Consider the following 8,095-nt stretch of genomic DNA (forward strand, 5'->3'; position numbering starts at 1 on the left):
TAGCCTCTCTGAAGCTTGGATTCCTCATCTAGATAGGGAGATTAATAATAGTACCTCTGCCGTTTTAGATTTTACATTTTGGAATGAATTTAGTGCCTGGAACCCGTAAGCTCTCAGCAAACATGAGCTATTCTGGTAACATCTTTTCCCTCCTCCACTAACAGCAAAGAGAAGCCTAACTCAGTCCCATCAAATCAGTCTCATCACAGTCGCGTTCATCAGGACGCACAGTGCATCTCTTCTTCCCAGCTCTTATTTTCTTAAGAAAATGCACCCAAGTGCAGTCAGATTTGAACAGTGAACGCTGAAGAACTGGTGCCTTCATAGTATCAATAGCATTAACTGCCTGATGTCTTTTAGGTATGTTGCAAGAAAATCCCATGGACGGAGGAGCCTGGTGGGCTGCAGTCCACGGGGTCGCTAAGAGTCGGACGTGACTGAGCGACTTCACTTTCACTTTTCATTTTCATGCATTGGAGAAGGAAATGGCAACCCACTCCAGTGTTCTTGCCTGGAGAAATCCCAGGGACGGGGGAGCCTGGTAGGCTGCCGTCTATGGGGTCGCACAGAGTCGGACATGACTGAAGCGACTTAGCAGCAGCAGCAAGACAGTGTATGAATAGCCTCTGGGTCATGCCACAGAGTTGAAAAGAGCAGAGCCAATATGATTAATTTGGTTTATTTTAATTGTATTACAAATGCTATAGTAGTTAGTACTAAATAATTCGCCAATTATTGATATAATAAAATTTGCAATTTAAGCTTCACTTTCACTTTTCACTTTCATGCATTGGAGAAGGAAATGGCAACCCACTCTGGTGTTCTTGCCTGGAGAATCCCAGGGATGGGGGGGCCTGGTGCGCTGCCCTCTATGGGATCGCACAGAGTCGGACACGACTGAAGCGACTTAGCAGCAGCAGCAGCAGCATGGTTACCTTCAGGCTAATGAATAAAATATAGGTAAGAACTGTTCCGGGTGCAGTTTAGGTAGGACAGTTACGGGAGAACGACGCTGTGTTTGGCACAGGATGTGTTGACATCAGTTGTCTGTGTATCACTATGTCGTTTGGTTCAGGTATCCATAACCCATCAAATATTATTTGTCTTAAGCAGTCAGTGTATGTGAGGATACTTTTCTTGGTCCTGTGATGTTTAAATAAACTAATTGACCCCTTTCTGACTTCTAAAATATATTTTTAAATCTGGAATTTTACCCAAATGTGAGATTTTGGTAAAATGTACATAACATGTTGGTAAGCGTAAAATTAGGCCTGGCACCTGAAAGAAGATATGTTGTTCACCATAAACCTGAACTGTTTAACTCTTCTTTTTTTTTAAACTTTTCTTCTTATATGACCCTTTATACTTCTGCTGAGACAAAACATTACCTTTCATTCCTTGACAAATTCCAGGTACCGTTAAGGGCGGTGGGGGGAAGGGGAAGAAAAAATAGGCGGGAGAACAGAAAGCAAAAGAGGAAAGAAATCAGGAGGGGAAGAAAATGTTCTCATCTGAACTGTGACATCCTGCACCACTTTTTTTTCAAAATTTATTTATTGTAGTTAAATTATACTTAAGTAAAGTTAAATTTCTTTTTGCTATACCATAGGTTTTTGTTGGTTATGCATTTTAAATATAGCAGTGTGTACATGACCTTCCCAAAGTCATTAACTATCCCTCCCCCAACCCCTCCCAGCAATCATGAGTTCATTTTCCAAGTCTGTGAGTCTCTTTATTCTGCACCATACTTGACCACAAAATAAATATTTGTAGATATTGATTTCCCAGTGCAGAATGACAAAGGCCAATCAAAGAGGGGTTAAGCAAAACATTCAAACTGGGAGTCAAAGTTCCATGTAAAGAAAGGGGACTTGACATAGATAGGGAGTAATCACACCCCTCCACTATGTATTAAAGAAGAATTGAACCAGAGCTGTTAGGAGTTCTTTTTCTCCATGCCCTAGAGATAAAGTCTTTTGCAGCCATTTGGAATGCTGGAGTGTATTCAACTTGGAAACTGAAGGAAATCTCAGTGACATGTAAGGCATTAATAAAAATTTGTCAGCTACTGGCTAGCCCAATAAATAATGGATTCTTTCTGTAATTCTTTAAACGTGTGGCACTTATGGCAAGATGATGCTGGAAAGAGAATACTTTCTCAACAATAAATCTCCAGCAATGCAAATCTCCCACCAGACCAAAAACTGCTTTAAGCAGTTGAGGTCAGAATGGGGAGCTTTCCCTCTCCCCTCTCCAAAACAGCAAGCATATAGTAAAACCGTACTATTTTAAACTCCACACTTTATACAAAATCAAATTGCAGGTGAATTAAAAATCTACATGTGAGGGCTTCCCCGGTGGTCCAGTGGTTAAGAATCCGGCTGCTAATCCAGGGGACACAGGTTCCATCTCTGGTCCAGGAAGATCCCACATGCCTTGGGGCCGTAAACTCATGTACCACAAGTACTGAGCTAGAGCTCTAGAGCCTGAGAGCCACCACGACTGAGCCACGTGCCCAGAGGCAGTGCTCTGCAACCAGAGAAGCCTCCACGATGAGAAGCCCTCCGACCACACCTGTAGAACAGCCCCAGCTCGCCACAGCCAGAGAAAGCCTGCAGCAGCAAAGACGCAGCATGGTCAAAAATAAAGAAATCTTAAAAAAAATCTATATGTGAAAAAGTAAAATCTTTTATAAGAAAATATAAGTGAATATACTTATGACTTCAGTGTACAAAAATGCTTCTTTCAAACAAATACAAAAGCTTGACTCATAAAGAAGAAAGACTGATAAACTCACCTACTGAAAATTCACACAAAAAAACTTTTATTCAACAAAAGATACGCTAAACAAAGTGGGAGAAAATATCACATACAGGAAGAATATAATTTCTATGCATAAATCTGGCAAAGGATCAATATCCAGAAAGGAAAAAGAGCTCCTTGAAATGAATAAAAAAGCATACAACCCAATTAAAAAAAACAAAGATTACAATAGACCATTTCCTCAAGAGGAAATCTGAAATGCCAAGAAATAAATGTTAAGATGTTATTCCCAACTAATGTGAATTAAGTCAGAAAAGTTGAAATTAAAACAATGGGATATCATTTCCTAGTCATCAGACTAGTAAAAATTTACAGGTATGATAATATAAAATATTGGCTAACATATAGAGAAATGGGAACTCTCAAACATTCCTCTCACAAAAGGCACATATTCTTTGTTTTTTTTTTAATTTTTTGGCTGAGCCACGTGGCATGTGGGATCTTAGTTCCCTGACCAGGGAATCAAGCTCGTGCCCCCTGCATCAGAAGGGCAGTGTCTTAACCACTGGACAGTCAGGGAAATCCCCAAAGGCACTGTTCTTGTTAGCAAAGAGTCAGGGGTACAAACTATGGTCTATGAGACACTTCAGTCACTTTAGAATTCCATATGATAATCGTCATTCTTGCTTAAGCTAGCTGGAAAGGATTTCACTTGGTTGCAGCAAAAATGGTGTTAAGACTACGGTTACTTGTGAGTTCTTTGCTTGCACTAGTGGATTGACTATTGGTGGAACCTCATAATGACTTTGAATCAATTGTATTTGATAAGAGTAATGATGCTATTGCCTGCTTGTGGTCATTCATTCATGCATGCTTGCATTAATTCATATTCATTCATCAAACATAATTGAGTGCTCCACTATGCTAGAGGCAAAGTAGCAGGAATACAACTTCCTGGGATATTTCAGATTAATCCTTAAAAAATTATGATAACATTTTAATAAATGGGATGCTTCCAGCTGCAGAAACAAAAAAAATTCAATATGAAGTGGCTGAAACAGTAGGGAAGCCTGTCATTGGGCAGAGCTGTAGTTAGATGTAGGAAGTAGAGCCGGGTGCAGGAAGGTACAGGCAGACTCTGCTCTGCATTGCAAACGTCCATGGTTCTACCTTGGGTTGACTTTCCTGTCCTCAGGCTTCTCTCGAAGTTCTAAGATGGCGGTACCCTCCTCATGTTCCATGAAAGGTAGAAAATCTCTCTTTCAACCTCGGAATAAAACTTCTGCCCTTCATTTGAGGAGGTCAGGTTACATGTCCATCTTTGGAACATTAATGGTAGCCAGGGAAAAACCATGCACTGACTCGGTTATGGTAAAGAACATGGGATCACCAGGTTTGGTTAAGACCGTGCTGTGTGCTGAGTTGCTTCAGTCGTGTCCAACTCTTTGCAACCCCATGGTCTGTAGCCCACCAGGCTCCTGTGGAATTCTCCAGGCAAGAATACTGGAGTGGGTTGCCATGCCCTCCTCCAGGGGATCTTCCTGACCCAGGGATCAAACCCTCATCTCTTAAGTCTCCTGTGTTGGCTGGCGGGTTCTTTACGACTAGCATCCCCTGGGAAGCCCCACTGGTTAAGAACAGTGGTTCTCAAACTTCAGTGGGGTTCAGAATCACCTGGGGAGCCTCACCCCAACATTTCTAGTTAATGTAGTAGGTTGAGGTTAGAATGCAAGAATTTGCATTGCTAACAAGGTCTAGGTGATGCTAATGCTGTTTGTCTACACGTTGAGAACCACTGGCTTAGACAAATCATGATCTGTCCCAGGAGATAAAGATGGGGCCAGCCTCCCAGTCACATGAGCTGTGTGTGTGTGAATATCTAGCCAAAGTGCGGGGGCAGGGGAGGGGGGCAGTGCTCAGTTCAGAAGGAAGAAGGTTGACATGCAAGATCAGAAAGCAGCCGACAGTGTCTCCTACACATGTTTAAGCAAGAACATGATACTGTCTTATAGATTTTATTGATTATTAAAGAGGCAGAGTGTAAGAGTGATCTAAGTTAGGAGGACATGAAAATATAAGAACAAAGAGTTTTCAGTTCAAGATTAGACTGTAGTTGAAATAATCCAGTCCATTCTGAAGGAGATCCGCCCTGGGATTTCTTTGGAAGGAATGATGCTAAAGCTGAAACTCCAGTACTTCGGCCACCTCATGTGAAGAGTTGACTCATTGGAAAAGACTCTGATGCTGGGAGGGATTGGGGGCAGGAGGAGAAGGGGACGACAGAGGATGAGATGGCTGGATGGCATCACTGACTCGATGGACATGAGTCTGAGTGAACTCCGGGAGTTGGTGAGGGACAGGGAGGCCTGGCGTGCTGCGATTCATGGGGTCGCAAAGAGTCAGACACGATTGAGCGACTGATCTGATCTGATCTGATCTGATCTGAAATAATCAGGTTTTGATCAACAGTGATACAAGATGTTAGGTTTCTAAGGAAGGTCATCATGGAGCTGGATCAAGTCTTTATGTAGAACAGTTACTCTCCTTTCTGGGTCCCCTCTCCTCTTGGCTTATGGAATCATTCTTTTCTCCCAACAGATAGTGGATAACTGCTAGAGCAGGGCTACAAAGTGATTTGTTTAAATTCTTCTCAGGATACTTTTAATGGGGGTACCTTTTTATAGGTGAGGATGTGATAATGGAATGCTTAATCCCCTGTTTGTTTTTTTTTAATTGGTTGTATCTGCACCTGTTACCCAGAGTGTGTAAAAAAAATAAAAAGGTGTTTTCCCAAAGTGTGCTTAAATATCACTAGTGTCAGGAGATGCTGTTAGGTATGATAAAAATAAGAATTCTATTCAATATAAGCAAATAAGTTTAGGAGACTTGAATTTTTTAAAGTGCTAACAGCTCTCTACTGGTGAAGCCCAATTAATTTTGATTTAAATAAACATTGCCAAAGGTGATTTGATTACAGAATCCTTCTTGCACAGCACTTAATAATATACTGCTGGAGAAGGCAATGGCACCCCACTCCAGTACTCTGGCCTGGAAAATCCCATGGATGGTGGACCCTGGCGGGCTACAGTCCATGGGGTTGCTAAGAGTCGGACACGACTGAGCAACTTCACTGTCATTTTTCACTTTCACGCATTGGAGAAGGAAATGGCACCCCACTCCAGTGTTCTTGCCTGGAGAATCCCAGGGATGGGGGAGCCTGGTGGGCTGCCGTCTGTGGGGTCGCACAGAGTCGGACACGACTGAAGCGACTTAGCAGCAGCAGCAGTAATATACTGCAGGCTTTCTATCATCTGGAACAGACCTCAAGGAATGTTGAACAAGACTTACTTTTAAAAAATGATTATTTTGAAGTATAATTGATTTACAATAGTGTGTTAATTTCTGCTGTGCAGCAAAGTGATTCAGTTATGTGCTTATGTGCGTGCGCGCTCGGTCGTGTCCGACTCTCTGCGACCCCATGGACTGAAATCCACCAGGCTCCCCTGTCCATGAAATCCTCCAGGCAAGAAGACTGGAGTGGGTTGCCATTTCCTCCTCCAGGGGATCTTCCTGACCCAGGGATCGAACCCTGGTCTCCTGCATTGGCAGGTGGATTCCTTACCACTATGCCACCAATTCAGTTATATATATATATATATATATATATATATACACACACACATATATATGTATGTTCCTTTTAAAGTTCTTTTCCATTATGGTCTATCACAGGATATTTTATCTTATTTTATTTTTAATTTTTTAATTGAAGGATAATTGGTTTACAGAATTTTGTGGTTTTCTATCAGATATCAACAAGAATCTTATCACGGGATATTGAATATAGTTCTCTGTGCTCTACAGAAAGACTTTGTTTATCCATTCTCTATATATTAGTTTGCATCTGCTAATCCCAAACTCCCAATTCATCCATATTCCACCCTCTTCCCCCTTGGCAACCACGAGTCTTAAGCAAAACTACTTAAAAACACTGTCAGGGAAAAAAAAAAAAAAACACCTCAGTATCCATGGGTTACTGCTCCAAGCTTCACCAGACCTCTCTAAAAGCAAATCATTTTGACGGCTAACTGAAGGGTACCATAGTCAAAGTCAATTTCCTGGTTTTTCAGACTTACCATGATTAAGCTATAGGCAGATGTAATAAAATGATTTTCATATGACCTTTATAATAATTCTTATTCTGACTACTACAGTTGAACAAAATGAGGGTGATGTCTTATACACAATAGATGCTTAAATATGTTAAAAGGTGGTACACAGCTGAAGAATATAACCATGGCCACACAAAGCTTTATCTGTAATCAGTCAAGCATTCTGATTGACTAGGATTTTAGCAGTTTGCAGACAACTCCTTCAGGAATCTGAATGAATTACTTGGGGTGCCAAATCATCAATGAGGTTTATTTCTAATTCACTTCAGTTGAATTTCCTAAACACTTTTTGGATGGATGCCTGTGAGGTTCCAGACTATAGTATTTTGAGTTTGATACTTTAATGTTGAGGATTACTAATACTATTTAAGGTTTTAAGACAGTTTTTTAATCATCTGAAACGACACTCAATAATATTAACCAACTTCCCTTTTTCATTTTATTAACTCAATTTACTGGAAGTATATTTATATCTCGTAATGTATCTAATTTGTACAACACATAGGTCCGGTGTCTTGATGGACGGACTGCCAAAAATGTGGATATCCTTAACTTGCCAGAGACAATGAGAAGTAAAGACTAAAGAATACTTTAATCATGTAATGGCATGAAGATATTTGTTTAATGAAAAAACAAAAAATAAATGTTTCAGACCTGAAAAAAAATTCATTACAGCCTGAATGAATAAAAACCTAGCAATGCTAAATGTATGCATTCATGACAAATCTCATTTAATACCTGCATTTGCTCATATTGTACTTGGGGAAAAGCCGTGTGAAGGGGCATCTCATTAGGTACATCCTAAGAGTTCTTCCTTCCCCCTAATCTCCCTTTGAGGCCTGTCTAATGTTAGGGAAGATACTCTAGGGCCCCAATTTCCGCCCCCTAAAATGTTTACTTTCTTTTTTAAAAAAATAATTTCTTCCATCCCCTTGTTTGTCCGTAATTGGTCCATGAAGCCTTGACCTTGTGTAAATGCATAGAGCAAAAATCTGCAATTATGATTAAAAAAAAATATGAACTTAAGTTGAAAGCAGTTGATTATGAAAGACAAATGGGTTCAGGCTCCAGGACCAGAATGAATCTGCTCAATATTGACATAGTGATTTGTCCCAAGGAGATTAAACCTCAGCTCTAAAAGCAGGCAGGGCAGCAGTGAG

Source organism: Bos javanicus, chromosome 24 (assembly GCF_032452875.1).
Source record: "Bos javanicus breed banteng chromosome 24, ARS-OSU_banteng_1.0, whole genome shotgun sequence".
Classification (NCBI taxonomy): Eukaryota; Metazoa; Chordata; class Mammalia; order Artiodactyla; family Bovidae; genus Bos; species Bos javanicus.